The sequence below is a fragment of the Epinephelus fuscoguttatus genome, linkage group LG3 (genome assembly GCF_011397635.1).
Source record: "Epinephelus fuscoguttatus linkage group LG3, E.fuscoguttatus.final_Chr_v1".
NCBI classification, from domain to species: Eukaryota; Metazoa; Chordata; class Actinopteri; order Perciformes; family Serranidae; genus Epinephelus; species Epinephelus fuscoguttatus.
The window spans coordinates 43,597,744-43,616,367 of record NC_064754.1 but is presented as its reverse complement, the minus strand read 5'-3'; the positions used below and the strand labels follow the sequence as shown (position 1 = coordinate 43,616,367).

The 18,624-nt window shown below is 41.5% G+C and overlaps 1 protein-coding gene across 4 annotated transcripts in view; it reads left to right on the top strand.

The window, feature by feature from the left end:
• The first annotated feature begins 15,107 nt into the window (after positions 1 to 15,107).
• Positions 15,108 to 18,624, top strand: part of rptor (regulatory associated protein of MTOR, complex 1) — a 287,229-nt gene continuing 283,712 nt past the window's right edge. For 3 of the 4 annotated variants that reach the window (XM_049571494.1, XM_049571491.1, XM_049571493.1), the window contains exon 1: positions 15,109 to 15,645. The gene's annotated coding sequence lies outside the window, so the exon portion shown is untranslated. Of the gene's footprint in view, positions 15,646 to 18,624 lie in introns of all 4 variants that reach the window. The other variant, XM_049571490.1, reaches the window with a different exon arrangement.

The following is an 18,624-nucleotide window of genomic DNA, read 5'->3' as shown; positions in this document are numbered from 1 at the left end:
TGAAATTGGAAGGGTAACGGTATGCCATCTCCTTTCTTATACTTGGCTGAGTGCAGGGAGTTTAGATAGCAGAAGGCATGTTTGGTAATGTTTCATGTGTAACATTATGTGTCTATCAGGTTTTCCTTTACTGTTCAGTGACCAAAGAATCATGTTAATGATGTTAACGCAAGCAGTTTGTGACACATAAAATAAGCTAGGTTTTCAAAATAAGGTCAGGGTAACACAGCAATCTGATTACTGACCTGCTGCATATACTACATTAGCACTCACAGTAACCGGGTTACTACTTTTACCATATAGATGTGTGTGTACATATATTTTTTATATTTATACAGGTAAATATTACATTTTATGTTTTTATCTTTTAAATATTCATATATGCTTTATGTATACTTTATATATTTACATATCAATGTACTTTTTATGCTATTTTTAGATAAGCCACATTGCACATTACAAACAATGATTTGGGTTCTTTTAGTAATTTATTTTAGCTTTTATTTTAGATTGTGATTGTATTATTATTATTTTATGTAATGTAAGGATCATAAAGTGTATACATCTAAATATCTATCTATAGTGCATGTTAACAAATTCTCAAAATTATCTGAGTAACCTGATATCATGTGTACATGTAAAGGTTAAAGTGTTTTACAGATTCTGAATGGCTGCATCCTACTGCCTCCCTGATCTCTCTTCAAAAATTCTGTCTTCTGCTTGTCTTTGTAGTGTGTCTTGACAAAATATATTGTACAATGGACAGCCTCTCCTGTCAGAGGCATTAATGATGTTGCACTTGATTGTCCATGCGAAAAGGGACAAAACAGTTGTTTAAAGAATGAATAAAAAGAGACTGAGAGAAGATCAGTCCAGCCTATTTTCACACCCTTGCACACCAGGGCAGTCGCTGCATAAGGTGGACTTAATTGTTGGATTGTCTGTTTGGCAAAGTTGAAAAAAATGTTGGACACAGCACTCCCAGATTCCTCCATTGGAAAGAGGGTTTCATATGCTGTAAGGCAAACCAGCAAGCATCTTACACGAAGCATAGTAAGGCCTTTATTGTGAGTGCTGACACACCATTCACTTTTATTACCACAGATAAACTCCCTATGATTTTCATCTCTTTAATTCTCTGTTTACATCCATAAAGGTGGAACAGGATTTACAGAACCTCGTTCAATGTTTCATTTTATTGCAAAGATGGAATTTTTTCATAAAAGAGATTAATTAAAATTTAAAGCAACACTGCAAGGTCTCAGATGCTTTGTGTGTGTGCGAGGCAGGCTTGTAACATCATCACAACACTGTATGTTGCTTCTAAAAGGTCACGTTTTCCCTGCTTGTAAAAATGTCACTGTTTGTGCTATTAGTGGCTCCAAAACACACACCCTCTTAAATCAGATCCATTTTGAGGTGTACTACAGCATCATCCAGACAGAAATAAACATTAAGCCTTCTAAAATTTTATACAGTGCTATAATGGAGCAACAGTTCCCACAGAGCTCGCAGTCTTAAAGACAAGCTTAAGCACTTAGCGTTTAGTGGCAGAGCGAGGCCGAAGCACTGTGGGAGCAGGTGTGTTTTAGGACTCAATAATGTTGAGAAGATGAAACCCTGTAAAGCAGGAGGGTCTAGAGTGGAAGAGAGTAATAGGGAGAGTGAGCTCTCTGCACTTCCCCTCTCAATTACATCAAGTGACCAAAGCATCCTTGTAAAATACAACTCTCTCTGCCACGGCCCTCCTTTGTGCTAGTTTATTTTTCCCAAAAGGAGATTAAATTTTGACTGAGGTTGAAGTGAACCTAGTTTACAGAGAAGAAGAGAAAAAAGTAGAGGACATTTTATCACATCACACAGAACATGGTAAAATGTTATACCTTATAGGTTAAAGGTCCAGTGAGTAGGGTTTACAGGGATATATTGGCAGAAATGCAAAATATTATAATATGTTTTCTTTAGTGTATAATCACCTGAAAATAAGAATTGTTCTTAGAATGAGTCATTTATATCTACATAGTGAGGGGGTCCTCATTTTTGGAGGTTGGCATGTTGCACCGCCATGTTTCTACAGTAGCCCAGGACAGACAAACCAAACACTGGCTGCAGATAGGACCATATGCATTTTCGTGTTTTCACCACAGCCACCGAAGTAAGGAGCCAGTCTGTGACGAGCAGCATCGGAACAACAGTGATTTGTTACTTGGAAGTGCTTTATTCACTGTTTTTACCACTTAAAATCAGGTCTGTGTGTGTGTTGGAGAGGAAGAGACTTCTGCGGATAATGAAAACCTCTTGAACATCTGGATCTTAAGTTATCAGAGAAGTAGGTGTGCACAGATTAGTATAATGGGCAAGCGGACTGTCTCCAATATGCCAAACAGCAGAGAAACACTGATTTGTATCATGAAACTGCTTTTTCAGTGTTCTTATTGGTTTTAATTACTGGGTGCATTTGTTTTGGAACGAAGGAGAACTCTGCAGATTATTCGGCACAGGGTAAAAACCTCCTGAACATCTGGATCACAAAAAGGTGAGCACACATTACATTGATGCTCTACTGGATGGGATCAGTTTGAAACGCTGCAAAGAACAACGTAATATAAGGAGCTAGAGAGTCCCTATAGGATGGGTGACAGGGGTGGTGGCTGGGTCCAACAAATCCTGAATTTTCACCTGGGAGCCCACTGTCCACTTCCTGTGTGAAGAGCCAAACCATGATGTTTTTTTTCTGAACCAAATCACTGTTTTTGTTACCGAAACCTAACCATGTGCTATTGGTGACATCCCTGCATTGGTTGTGGCTTCCTGGAATGTCAACAGCAGGCACGGATGGATACCTAGCATGTTATATGTGGACGTGAAAGTCCACTGGCAAAGCAGCGATATGTGAGGACCTGTGATGTGTACATGTTGGTCTCCAATACACCATACAAGCCCTTTTGTCAAAGAGATCGTACTATAGGGCCACTACGAAGTCCCATCTGTATGCTGCCTTTGCCTTTTTTTTTTTTTCTTTTTTTTTTTATACACAGAACCAAACAATGGCAGCATCATGCCGCTCCAATGTGTGATTTTAGACAGCATGCCAGAATCGCAGAAGCAAAAGAGGTGGGATGGGTATGACAGGTAACACAAGACCTAAGTATTTTCTAGATTTGCTGACATGTTCATCCACTCTTCTTCTTTAGGTTAGCTGCTAACTGCTATCAGCTACTTTTGAAATCTCCCGCAGTGGGTCACATGCATAACACGTTGTCAAAGCGTCATACCTTGTGTAATCCCGTCCTGCCAGCTGTTGCATTTATACAGACAACATTTCGGCATTGTTACTACCTCTGATGCCAGCTTAGAGGTGGACAATTCTGAATTCCCATCTTGAACAGGCAGTGTTAAAGGGGCAACAGAGAAACAAAGATATATAATGTGAAACTGCTTCATTCACTGCTCAACTGGTTTAAATCACCTGGTTCATGTGTTTTGGAGAGGAAGAGACCTCTGCAGATAATTCTGACCTTCTGAAGAAAGAACACTGAGGGAGAAGTTTCAGCTGGTAGCAAATTGCATTCATCTCTGCTAGATGCTACTTAATCTCCCGTATCCTACATACTGAACCTTTAAATTAGAAAAAAGCTTCATGTACCGCAGAGAGTGTGTCAGAGTCATAATTCTGTCATGTTGGTTAAATTTGGCTCTTTTTCAGGTTTCAAAGAGGAAGTGGAATATTTCATTATCAGTGTTGTGAGAGATATCACATTGTCCACATGGTTTAAGAAAGCACAGTGTCATCATCATTCACATTTGCGTTGGGTGTATTTTTCAGAGGTCTACATTATTCATGAAGTGAGCAAAGCTTAGAGATCTCAGTGTTGTACCACACAGTTTATTTATATACTGTACAACGAACGAGGAGCAGTGATGAACTGCACATCAATAATACAGATACAGAGGGGTTCTCGATAAGTGCCAGTATCATTTGTGAGCACGTCTGGGCTCACAAACCCATCACTTAGTAACCAGAATGCTGTTTAAATCTCAGTAGTGATAAAGCAAGATCTCCAGATGCTGTTGCTTTTCAGTGGAACCACACCTTTAGGGACTGTATATTAAACCAATGCCTTTCAGCCAGCATGTGCCAATTCAGCATGAGTACAGCATGTCCTGGTACATCTCTCTGTGTTCGATTATATTTTCTGCATGTGTGAGCATTTAAGACCTTGAGCAACGTCAAGTGAGCCAGTGTAATCTGAATTTTAGATGCAGCTCCTTTAAATCAGCCTGAGATACTGCCTTCATCGTCTACCTTTGATGTTGTGTGCAAGGCCACTTGACACACGCTCATTTTCTTTGTTAGGCGCTCGCTCTGAACAGCTGACTCTGGATGCTTTGTTACACTCATGTCTCATTAGTCCTTACTGTTGTCAAGCAGTGGCTATATAACTAGCTAGATATAAATGAATGTGAAACATTTGTTAAATGTAAATCAGTTAGTGAATATGAAACATCCCGTCTTCCATTTGAAGTCATTTTTATCAAACTACGGACTCAACAGCCTTCAGACTGCTACTCAGAGAGTCCGTTTGAATCTGAAAATCTGTGATATTATCTATGGCTCCAACTCACTGCTTTTGCATTAGAGAACTGAGATGAATTTTGCATGTGATGGAATAGAGGTGAATGAAGTTGAATAAGTTGAGTATGAGATGTAGCATGTGATGCCCAGGCTGAGGAACACATCAAAGCACCCCTGTTTCCTAGAAATTATCTTTATATAGCCTACAACTAACTTGCAACTTTAAATGAGTGCCACATAAATTATATTTTTTAGTAGCATAATTAATAGTTAATGTATCTGGCACACATATGTTGATATTAAGCATATCAGTAAAATGTTCATTTACAGTATATTTCATTTGGTTTCCCCTACACTACAATGTCCTCTCACTGTCACTACACTACTAACTACTGTAACTTTTGTGGAGACTACTGCACTACTCGGTCAATCAATTAACTTTGCTATTTGACTCAGAAAGTAGTGACATTACCACCACGCTACTGAGAAATGAAGCTACACTGAGCAAAAATATAAACGCAACACTTTTGTTTCTGCTCCCATTTTTCATGAGCTGAACTCAAAGCTCTAAAACATTTTTTATACACACAAAAGACCATTTCCCTCAAATATTGTTCACAAATCTGTCTAAATCTGTGTTAGTGAGCACTTCTCCTTTGCCGAGATAATCCATCCCACCTCACAGGTGTGGCATATCAAGATGCTGATTAGACAGCATGATTATTGCACAGGTGTGCCTTAGGCTGGCCACAATAAAAGGCCACTCTGAAATGTTCAGTTTTGCTTTATTGGGAGGGTCTGGGGGGGTCAGAAAACCAGTCAGTATCTGGTGTGACCACCATTTACCTCACGCGGTGCAACACATCTCCTTCTCATAGAGTTGATCAGGTTGTTGATTGTGGCCTGTGGAATATTGGTCCACTCCTCTGGCTGTGCGAAGTTGCTGGATATTTGTGAACAATATTTGTGAGAAATGGTCTTTTGTGTGTATAAAAATGTTTCAGATCTTTGAGTTCAGCTCATGAAAAATGGGAGCAAAAACAAAAGTGTTGCGTTTATATTTTTGTTCAGTGCAAGTTAGTTGATGCTACCGCCCAGCGCTGACTGTCTGTGGAGCAGCTTCAGACTTAATACACTATGACATCACAAATTTGAGTTTTAGCACTCTAGTTTTGGGAGTTGGGAGAGAGTTGTACATGATATTTTGGAAGTGTCTTAAACCATAGAAATAACATGTATGAATTTTTCAAATGAGTGTGGTTCCCCTTTAAGGTGAACTACATTGCCAGGACGAGAGGTGGTACCCCTTCTATTGACTGACCATTAGTAGTAGACCTATTTATCATTTTCCCCTTATGTTGCCTCTTGAAAGATCTGCCAAGTAACTAAGGGTAAATTCACTGCTGTAACTTTTCATTTAGGGTGGCACAGTGGTGTGGTGGTTAGCACTGTCTCCTCACAGCAAGAGGCTTCCTGGTACGATCCCAGGGAGCCCTTCTGTGCAGAGTTTTCATGTTCTCCGCGTGTCAGCGTGGGTTTTCTTCGGGGTACTCTGGCTTCCTCCCACAGTCCAAAGACATGCAGTTTGGGGATAGGTTAATTGGTGACTCTAAATTGCCCGTAGGTGTGAATGTGAGTGTGAATGGTTGTCTGTCTCTATATGTCAGCCTTGCGATAGTCTGTCCAGGGTGTACCCTGCCTCTCACCCAATGTCAGCTGGGATAGGCTCCAGCCCCCTCGCGACCCTCAAGAGGATAAGCGGTTACAAAAATGGATGAATGGATGGATTGATAGAACTTTTCATCTGCTTATTTCTTCTTTAAAACATAAAATTCTTCCTGCTTTTATTTTATCTATCTATCTATCTATCTATCTATCTATCTATCTATCTATCTATCTATCTATCTATCTGTCTGTCTCCTCACACTTGTGGAGCTTGTTTGGTTAATGAGAGTGAACGTATGTCTCCAGTCTTCTCCAAGGGACAAAGCCTTAGTGCTGGCTTCATCATCGGTGTTTGTGTGTGTGTGTGTGTGTGTGTGTGTGTCAGAATTGCCTTTTCTATGTCTGTGACTGGGCAGAGCTGAGCTTGAAGTGTCACAAATCCTTCCATCGTCTGCTTTGTCAAATACAAACTGACACCGCCATTATCGAAGACATCACTTCAGAACTTGAGGTCAAGGTCAATCAGCTCTCATCTCCCTCTTCTTCTCTTCCACATCCTGCCTCTGTTAGTCTCTCTCTTTCATGTGTGTGTTATCTAGTCTTCCATTCAGTAAAAATAGTATGCATTTTTAATCAGTTGAAGCTGGGTTGTTTCCCATACTAACTGCCGGTAACAAAAAGCACTACCTTATTGTAAGGAAGGAAGTGAGCTTATGAATTAAAAAACACATATGCCAAAGTAGAATCTCACTTTCCTAACCTGCTGACGCTGCGGCAGGTAATCTCTCACTGAGCATCATGGACATTAATTTTGCCGCGGGAAAGACACACAGTGTAGACACCTACATTCATTCAATTGACTGGATGTTGTCTGCTCCAATAGGAACTCATTGATCAAGGGTAAATGGAGACATGTCTGGAGGATGTGTGCATCATGGTTCCCATACGGTCATGAATGAATAGATACCTGTGTAAGTGGCTATCGATTATCTTGTCAGGAGATGCTGCTAGCTATTATAGAGGAATTGCATGAACACAAAGGTAACTTTCATATCTCTCAGTGCTCATTAGTTACAAAGCTGTTTGGTTGGTTTTAATAGGAGTCTGGTTATCAGATACAGCTGTGATTTAAAACCTGTGCTTAGAGCATCTCTGTGGCTTTTGCATCTTGCAAAATTATTTCACAATGCAACAGCAAAGTTATCATGTACATTACATCATTACTACATTGCTGTTAGTCCAGAACAACTTACAATAAATACATAAAACCAAATGCAAGAATCAAATATACTGAACTGCTTGGAGTGCTGAAAAGAAACAAAAAGAGATTTTTTTTTAATGGGGCAAGGTGAAAACTGAACAGATATATTCTCAGCCTGTGATAGAAGACTTCCTCCTGTCTTAATGTCAATGGGGAGTTGGTTACATCATTGTGGAGCCACGACAGCAAACAATCATGATTTTGTTGAGCTGTAGCTGGGCCTCCTTCATAGTGAGGGAGTAGCAAACTGATTGGCACTAGCAGATGTAGTGAATGGGCTGGGGTGTATGGTGTGACCTTGTTCTGGATGTAGGATGGGCCTGAGCCATTCATAGCCTGGTAGGCAAGTACCAGTGTCTTGAATCGGATTCAAACAGCCACCGGGAGCCAGTGCAGAGTGCGGAGGAACAGGATAGTGTGGGAGAACTTGGGTACGTTTAAAGACCAGCTGGGCTGCTGTATCCTGTATGAGCTACACATGCAGGCACACCAGCCAAGAGCAAGTTGCAGTAATCTAAGCGCAAGATGACAAGAGCCGCCCGCGTTCTCATTAGAGTGTGATATTTAGAAGAAAAAAATAACAGTTTACATATATTGACTGTAACGAATACTGGACTGTGATGTCACCCATTGGTTTGTGGACTGGATGTTTTGAAGCCTCCAGTTTGATAATTTTACTGTTGCCATCTTGTCTTTTTGGGACCAGGAGTGACATATATTTGAATGAAAGGGTGGAGCTGCAGAGTACCGAGGGGTGGATCTGACTCACTGACTTTTTTGTATGTCTTGGAGTGTTACATATGCCTACCAATTTTCGTATACATAGGTTAAACATACTGAAGGGGCTGCCTTGTTGAAAGAAGAAGAAGAATTCCTTCAATTTCGAGAAGGTCCTCACGACCACAGTGCTTGGGCCCTTATTACATTCACTACCAGTGCATTGGGTTTGTCTTTACAATCAAAGCTCCAGCATCAGCTCTTGTCCTCAGTGATTTCTGCTTTGACACTTTGCATTTAGAAAACCATGCTCAGCCCTTGTCTCTACCTGCAGCCTCCGCTGTGTACAGGCTAATTTTTGAGATAGCAGGTTTTTTTTTACCAAGCTCTTGACTACAACTGCCCGCGACTGCAACAGCGCTTGCCTACAATCTATTTGATAACCAGTTCTATCAGCCTTCACCCACATCCTCTGGCACTCAACCTCAGCTTCAGCCTGTAGCTGCACACATCACAAGTCAGCTGCAGCCCCAACTGCAGCTTCTGGCATTGAGCCATCTGTTGCAGTCTCAACTCAAGCCTGCATTGTCTGTCAATCAGCTGCAGCCACAGCATCTCCCTACAGCTTCTGACAGCCAAGAACATAATTTGATGTCTATCTAACCATCAACCTCCAGTGAGTACCATTTAAAGCCCACACTGCAGCAATAATTGTCTTACAAATTTCCAAGGGGGACTTGATAGATTTACAATTCATATTCTCAGTCAACCTTGAGTGTGAGTTATGAAGGCTGAGCTGCTCCAAAAGTAAATACTGATAGTCATTATGCAACAGAGAACGAAGCATTAATCACTGCAGCAATGTTTTTATCAGTGTACTGTAAACCTGGCTTGAAAACCACAGTGGGATGCACGAATAGGACGGAATACTGTAAAAGCTCAGAGTAACCTTTGGCTGGGGCGCCTAGTAGCTCAGTGGTTAAAGCAGGCGTCCCATGTACAAAAGGCATTGTCCTTGCCATGGCAGCCATGGGTTTGATTGCAGCCTGCAGCCCTTTGGTGCATGTCATCCCCTCTGTCTCTCACCCTTTAACACTTCAACCCATCCCCACCCCCAAAAAAAACTTTTGTTTCTCTTGAACTTTCTCAGTTGAGTCTGAATGAGTGTTTTTAAGGGTTTAAGCTGAGCTAAGTATCAAACTCTCAAACATTTTAATGGTTGTTTAACTTGATTTATGACAGCAGTGAATGAAAATAAGTTGCTGAGTGAGGATGTTCCTGTAAAATGTTTATCTTTATGAAAAATGAGAGCACGAGAGAAGAGGATTGATGCTTCCTCACAGCTCTTGTGTCTCCAGTTTCCTTCTAACTGCATCCCATTGGAGGACCACATGATAGCACAACTTCTTGTCATGAAACACTCACTTCCTTGAATCCATCCATCCATCAGTCTCTTCTCTCTCTCGCTTTGTTGCAATCAATCCAGGGAAACAGGATTTGGAGCCTTTTCCTGCTCCAATCTGATTTAACTCTGGGAGCAGCCCCAGCTTCCAGGATCCAGATGATCATGTCACCCTGTTTCCTTCATGACAGAATGGCAGATATGGGGAAAAAGTAGACTAATCTTCTCTTTCTCATCCTCCCTTTGTTAGCTATCAGCAATCCCAGGGTCCCAACCTCCATCACACCTAGGAGATTGGATTGGTTTCCCCCCTGCTGTGGACACTGGGCCGGAAGGCGAGAGGAACAAATTCGGCCGGATGTACCTATGAGTTTCTTACACACCAAATTGCTCCTGCGCTCTTAGTGCGGCACGCCAAAACGCCCCAGAGATGATTGCTGCGCTGGCGAATGCACTGAGAGGGATATTTTCATGCTCCATCCATCTGGTGTAGCATTTTCATGTTTTCTGATGAGCTGACAGACCAAAGAAAGCTGTTAATCATCTCAGCGCAGCATTATCCTCTGTGCTCAAGGCACGCTGTGTTGTGCTTGATTTAAGTCATAAAGGCCCCTGAACAAATTTCTTTGTTGACCAAGAACAAACAGGTAAACATGTTGATTGTACCCTCCCAATTAAACATCTCTCAGTAATGTCACGAGCGACCGCCTGAGTGTGTACACGCAGACTGGTGTTAGATTTTGACTTGGGGACAGATGGAACAGCTTTTTTTCTGTGTGACTTTTCTTTCAAAAACAAACCTTTAGCTCCTGCTGTTTGAGAAATGAGTGTGAGGCTTGACAGCAAAGGATGCTGAGGACAAATCATCTGTAAATACACTTGACTCATGCAGGTGCTGAGAAAAGCAAACACCACCATATTGTTGGAGAAGAACAAATAAGATGTGAAATCATACTGTTCAAAGAGTCCATCTTCCATTTATGTATTTGTTTTTTTTTAAGATACTCTTGTCCTTCAAATGGCTAGAATCAATATTTTATGATGACAATGTGAAAACAATGTGACAAAATGGTAAGGGTCACTTACAGTGATGAACCCACAGAGAAATAGGACCTGTATCTGCAGCTCCCAGCCACTTCACGGACCTGTTTAGCTGTCTGCTCTGCAACTTTGCTGTTTTGGTTTACTTTGATCGCTCCCATGAGAGCTGATCGACTGACTGAAAGACAGAGACTGCTATTTCTAGAGCCATGTGGCTATCATGGCTAAAACCAACTATACACTACCTGCCCAGAACCAAACGGCGGAAAAACAAAGTGAAACATATGACTTACATTTACCAGGAAGCCAGAGACAAGACTCCAAATGAATGCTAGCGTAATATCGCACCATATTTTATGGACATGTTAATTGGCAATTGTTTGCTAACAGTGTTAATTTTGACAGCTATTTTAGATGTAGTCTTAGTCTTGAGATAAAAATGCTTATTAGTTTTAGTCACATTTTAGTCATTTTTATCCGTCATAGTTTTAGTCAGCAAAAATTCATGACATTTTAGTCAACTTTTAGTCATTATGTTTTCTATATGTTTTTTTTTTTATCTTTAAACTAATCCAGTGAGGCTAATTCATATATCAGAAATTAGAATCAAGGTGACAGATTATATAAAAATTTAATTTAGACAGTTTTTTCTACAACTACAAATATTTGTTACACACTTACAAACTGATTTCTCCAGTGTTTGACAGATTTAAGTGGTGATTTACAAGCACACACTTACAACACAGTTACACTCACAGATAACTGAGCCTCCTTCCTGCCTGTCAGATAGCATCAACCCATAAACCTTCTATAAACAGTCAACGAGTGGAGTCCTGTGGAGATCAGCTGTGAAGACCAAAGGCCGATGGCTGCTTGCTCCACTGCCGTTAAGCAACTAACAAGCAGAGCTAACTGCTAACAGCCACCACTGCAAATAACAAACTCCACAAATCCACTCAACAGCTCCACCATCTACAGTCAGACACACGGCTGATTATTTACTGCTGAATTACAGCTCACAACTCGCACCAACTGCTGACGCTGCTGTGAATGTTCTTGCTGGCTTGTGAAACATCCTGACGCAGACTATTTACTGGAGTTTGCCAGCTAGTCGCTCATGTAGCCTTATGAAACATTCCTCACGTGTTTTACTTCCTTATTTTTGACAAAATAAATATAGACACTGATCAGCCAAAACATTAAAAGTGAATAGGACTGATCATCTCATTACAATGCAATCTTCTGCTAGGGAACCTTCATGTCACTTGACATGCGCCATGCCTGTAATAAGATCTGTGGTTAACACAAGCTAAAGAGACTTTCACATTTTGTCCTACAACATTAAATACACCAGTAAAAACCCCACTTGTGAACTCTGAAGCTTCTATGTGTCTTATAAAAGGTGTTTGCTAACAGCTGGCCGTCATCACGCCAAACATAGCTGTACAGTCTTGTTATGGTGGTGATGTTAGGTCACGTGTCTGTAGTGTCGTTCTTTTATAACCTAACATTAGCTTTTTACATCTGGTGATTGCATTTAGGCTTCAAAAAATCATGAAAGATGTGTTCATTCATGAAGATTATCTTGCTTCACAAAACGGGAAAGTATCATAAATGTTTGTTTGCCACAGAGCTCATTTTAGGAAATTATTCAAAATGCAATGAAAAAAATCCCATGGGCTTTTTGATAAGCAATCAGGGACGTAAGTATAGACTGTACATGTACATGCTGTGCGATTGCACTGGGGCCCCTGGGGTGGCGGCACCATAGTAAGAGTGGGCCATTGCAAGTGATTCAGATTGCCACCTTGGAAATATACCTGTGTTCAAAGATTAATAGTAAAAAAGAATATAATAATTTAAAAACTATGCCAATTGTTCTATGTATGTCCTCAAAAAGGCAAACCCAGCTGTATGTTTTTTTTTAAACAGTAGCTATCTAAAACAAATATGATATTCTTTTCTATATATGCTATAGAATCTCAAAATATAGTATAAAAATGATTCAATTAAATGATTAATTTCTTACTCACTTTGATATTTTTGTCAGATATGCAATAATGATAGGGTAATACGTATGTTGATGTTGTCCAATGTCAAGTCTCTATTTGTATCAAATTCGTACATGCATGATAGTGTGCACTAGGGCCCGTCACAATGGTGTGCGCTGGGGTCTGTGGGTGGCATGGTGCTGCAGTGGTTAGCATTGTCGCCTCACAGGATTTCTGGATCAAACCCCAGGGTGGAGGGCTGAAACCCGGGATGGGGGAGCCCTTCTGTGTAGAGTTTGCATGTTCTCCCCATGTCAGCGTGGGTTTTCTCCGGGTACTCTGGCTTCCTCCCACAGTCCAAAGACATGTAGATTCATTGGTGACTCTAAGGCCTAGTCCACACGGACCTGTGTACTTCTGAAACCGTGTATTATTCTATGCGATTTGGCTGTTTGGCCACACGCAACCGTACTTTTGGTCCCCTGAAACTGCGTTTCTTTGAAACCAGAGTCCAGGGTGAAGTTTTTGGAAGACTCTGGTGCTAGTGGTTGCGTGTGGATAAGATAACTGCAGTATTTTATTACCTGTCACCATTTTTTGATGTCAGAGCGACGGTAAATAGCTATGGCAGACCAAACAAAGATGCTGGTGCTAACTTTATTTGTGAGCGTGCTGTTCTGCTCTCTGCTCTCTTTAGATGGTATATCCAGCTGCTTGACCCTCCAACAAAGGTTCTGGATCCGGCTGGGTCGGACCTCCGTTGGCAGGCCTGTCACTGCTTTCGTGTTAGTGTAGTTGGTCGTTCAGGCGCCTCTGCTGTTGAATTAGGTTGCACTATTTTTGTAGGTCGGGTTCTTTTTATTTTCTGCACTTCCCTATAGAGACAGAGCGCAACGTGTCATAATCTGAAAGCCACGCCCCCTCCGTTTCCAGCCTGTTGAGTTTTCCCTATGTCCAAATGCCGAAAAGTTGCTGTGTGGTGGGCTGCATGGCCAATAAAAACCCCGAGCTTAGCGCTTATCAGCTGCTGAGCAGAAAAACGGAACCTTGTAGAGGACAAAAGTGGATACAGACAATAAAACGTGAGGCTTCAACAGGCTTCAATTGCAACTTCTGTTATAATTGTGCCCAGCGCTCCGCGATTCAAGCAGTCCATTCCAGCGGTCTGCTCTAGCACTTCTATCAGTCTACCAACATGTAGAGGCATGTCTCAAAACAACAACAAGGTGTGCCGGTAGTAGGAGCAGGCTGATGGCTGAGCATGCCGAAATGCTCATCTTTTTAAAAAAGAATCTCCACATCATGTTTTTTCCAAGACGAGCAAGGTAAGGAGAAGGGACACTGAGGTAGACTGGCAATATTAAGCTTATCAATATGCCGTTGCCTCTCTGGTAGGCATAGCGTGTTAAAATAATCCTTTGCCATCTTATTATTAGCTAATTATTAGCTAACTATAGCTAATAATTTTAGTTAGCTAGCTAGCAATTCAGTCATGGAGACTTGAAGGCGCAACTGCGGAGGCAGAATGACAGCGAACGAGCGAAGAAGTGGAGGGGAAAGCGGGCCTCATTTCCCCTTTGGGGGCGTGGCTTTCAGATTATGACGCGTTACGCTTTGTCTCTATTCTGGTATTGACTCTGACTTCTGACTGGTTAAAATGGCCTTTCCATTAGAAGTTACATCGCCACCTACTGCTTTGGCATGTGTATTACATCACTTGGTAGCGGGTTTTGCAGTTTCATGTGGATATCATATTTTTTCATCACAACACTCATGTGGACGAATGTTTTTTGGAAACCGGAGCCTGAAAAACTTTGGTTTCAGAAGTACACAGGTCCGGGTGGACTAGGCCTCAGTTGGCTGTAGGTGTGAATGTCTGTCTGGCTCTATCACTCCTGTGATAGTGTGGTGACCTGTCCAGGGTGTACCCTACCTCTTGCCCAATGACAGCTGAGATAGGATCCAGCTACCCCCACAGCCCCTAACAGGATAAGCGACTATGGACAATGAATGAATTAACTGGGGCCCATCATAACTTGTTAATGCCACTGAGTGCAATGCTAAATTCTGTTAGTGTGGCCTACAGAAAAACGTCATCCCTGGAGCACTCTATAACATGTAGTTGAAAATGAGCGTAGTTTCCCTTTAAATGCGTGGAAGCTGTTTTTATGTCATTTTAAAGATTTTACAAATTTGTAAAGCCTCAAAGGAAAATCATAAACATGATATTTTAAACTATCATTTGTCAATGAAAACAGTAGTAACGTTTTTTTATTAAAATATTTGTATTTACTTCACTTATTTTCATATTTTTACTAAAAAAAAATGCAATAAAATAAATAGATGAGTGGTTAACTCATGTTAATTTAAAAAAAAAAAAAATACAATTTACATCCATATTAGCGGAGAGTGACATAGTACTGTTTGCTGGTGTATGATATGTTTTAATTCGCAGCAGAGTTAGTCTAGCGTGTGTTTGTATTTTGGTGTGTGACAGAAACAACAGCGGTGACGTTTCATGACAGCCTCGCCGCCCCAACAGTGCATTCTGGGTCCAACCCAAGATGGCTGCGCCCTTGCAGAAGTGCTGAAGAAGTGCCTCTCCGGAGAAATTCTCGGGATTGTGATTGATTTCCGCGAAAACCATCGCACCGAGTCAGCTACCGGGGTCGCTGGTTTGTAGAAGAAGACCATACGATCCCAGTCATCGATAAGTGTGGCCGTTGCGTCGCGTGGCTGTGGCAGACTGTCCGTGTGAAGATGGGCCTCGTCTCCAGCCCCTTCCCATAGCGAAGAGCCGTGGGGAGAGGAGCCGCAGATTCCCCTGCAAACACGCACCCGTCCAGCTCGGATTTGACGGGTTTGACATACTCTACAGGCTGTGGACGCTGCCCTACAACTTTCTGACCAGGATTGTTTGTGCGACCGTGTCTGTCATCGTCCGGAGACGAAGACGTTCCCCAGCCCGGGTTGATCATCCCACCGCACCAAGGTCCTGCACGCATCTGCACGCTTCTCTCCTACCGCTAGCGCCATTTCTGCACATCTGCTGTGTCTCACTGACCTCTCTGCTCATGTTGTTTCGCAAGCAACGTGGAAAAAAAAGCTTTAAATAGCACTAGCCTGTCCTGCAGTTTGACAGCTGACTGCGGTACACAGAGGGAGAGCTGTCAAATTAGCCGCGCTAGTTTAGCTAGCACTAAGCTAGCTGTGTTACCGGCTGCTCACTAGCAGAGAGCTCCGGCTGTGAAGTTAAACACAGTCAGGCCGTTCTAACGTGATTTCAGGCACACACAACACATAACCCCACGAGCTCCTCATCTGTGGCTCGAGCAGGGCTCATGTGGCCAGTTTGATCCCCATCATGACATCATCCAGGTGCTGCTCTCTGTGACCAGGTTTTAATGCTGTGCTATAGTAGACATTGTGTTATACTATATTACTACACCTTATGTCTCATATCCCATACTATATTATAGTGTAACATATTATACAATATTATGTAAATATGTGACTCTGGCGCTATATTCTGTTATATTAGAGACCACACAGAGTACCTTTACTTAATCATATGCATATGTCTGGTGTGTAAAACATACATGAAAACAGAATGCAGTAATTTACAAATCTTTTTATTTTATTTACTAAATTCAACTCAGTAAAGCACAAAGACAAGATATTTACTATTCAAACTGATAAACTTTTTTTTGTTCTGAATTGGGTGTCTGCAGCATCTTCCAAAAATAGTCTTCACAGGTGCATGTTTACCACTGTGTGACATCACCTTTTTTTAACAACACTTATTAAGTGTTTGGGAACTGAGGACACTAATTGCTGAAGTTTTGACAGTGAAAGTCTTTCCTATTCTTCCTTGATATACATCTTAAGTTGCTCAACAGTGCTGGGTCTCTGTTGTTGTATTGTGCTTCATAATGTTCCACACATTTTTGGAGACAGGTCTGGACTGCAGACAGGTCAGTCTTGTACCTGCACTATTTTACTACAAAGCCACGCTGTTGTGACACATGCAGAATGTGTCTCATTGTTTTGCTGGAATAAGCAGGGACATCCCTGACAAAGATGTCGCCTGGATGGCAGCATATGTTGCTCCAAAACCTGTATGTACCTTTCAGCATTCATGGTGCCTTCACAGATGTGCAAGTTACCCATGATGCCATGGGCACTAACACACCCCCATACCATCAGAGATGCTGGCTTTGAACTTTGAGCTGGTAACAATAAATGGTCCTTTTCTTCTTTAGTTCAGAGGACACGACGTCCATCATGGACTCATCAGACCACAGCACACTTTTCCACTTTGTGTCAGTTAATCTCAGATGAGCCCAGCTCAGGCCCAGAGAAGTCTACAGTGTTTCTGGATGTTGTTGATATATTGCTTTCACTTTACATGCTGGAGTCTTAACTTGCATTTGTAGAGGCAGCGGCAATCTGTGTTTACTGACAGTGGTTTTCCAAAGGGTTCCTGAGCCCATGTAGTAATTCCCTTTGTTCAATCACATCAGTTTTTAAAGTAGTGTTGCCTGAGTGGTCAAAGGTCATGGGCATTCAGTGTTGTTTTTCAGGCTCGCGTCTTCAGTGCAGATATTTCTCTGGATTCTCTGAATCTTTTGATGATATTATGGATTGTAGATGGTGCAATCCTGAAAATTCCTTGCAGCTGTGTGTTGACAAATGTTGTTTATAAACTGTTGAACTGTTTGCCCACACAGTTTTCCACGAAGTGCTGAAACTTGCCCCATCCTTCATTGTGAGTGACTGAGCCTTTCAGAGATTCCCCTTTCTTACCCAAGGGTGATATTTTAATGTTACAGAGAACCTGTTTACCTGTGGAATGTTTCAAACAGGTGTTTTTTGAGCATTCCACGACTTCCCCAGTCTTTTTCTTACTCCTGTTCAATTTTTTGAATGTGCTGCGGGCATCAACTTCAGAATGAGTGTATATTTACAAAAAAAAGATTTATTAGTTTGAACATTAAATATCTTGTCTTTGTACTTTATTCAATTAAATATAGTTTGAAAAAGATTTGCAAACCATTGCATTCTGTTTGCATTTGTATTTGACACAGTGTCCCAGTTTTTTGGAATCAGAGTTGTAGATACCCCAATGACTCTGCTGCTGTATCACACTAATGTCATGCATGCTGTAACAACTGCATTTCAGCTGGGGTTTAATCTAGGTGTATCTTATCGTATCAATGTGATAGTAAGCTTGATACTACACTACAGTGAGGCAGCTCCACATGCGAGTGTGTTTGGTTTCAGATTTGTATTGAAGCAGCAGTCTCACAGCAGTGCACGAAACATGACTCGTAACCACACATGAACTGAGGGAGCTCTTTAGTTTTAAGGTAAACTAAACTGGAAAACCTAGCAGCCATTGAGGTTTTTCAGATTCTCAAATTTCAGTGTCAAAAATGTACTGAATTCAAAACCTGCTCGCCCAGTGGTATTTCTTGTTCTTGCAGCCATGGAGTAAAGGCATCACTGGGATTACATGAGTAGAGGAATAAATATATGCACAAGATATTAAAACTTACTTTACCTGAACAAAGAGCTGCATATGCTGGAAACATCACAACTGCACAAAAGCCCTGCAGATGAAAGTTTGGTCATGCCTGTACTGTCCATCACTGTTGATTTTGGGAAAAAGTATTGCAGTGTGATACCAAACTCTATTTGCTATAGCTCTTGATTATTTTTGATCCACGGCCACTTCATGTTTTTTTTTGTCATGCTTGTTTAGTCCCTATAGCGTGGCTACACACACTCTCTGGGTCTGCTAGTTTTAGGCAATGTCTTCCTCCTGCCTGATGGTTTGGATTTAGCCTACACATCCTTTCAGGTAACATCAAGTCGTCAAGTAGTAGGTGACTTCATTATTAGCCATTTTCATTGTTGTTGTAAGAGCTGTGTACCAGCTGCAGCTGAAAGGATCATGGCGTTGGTTAGT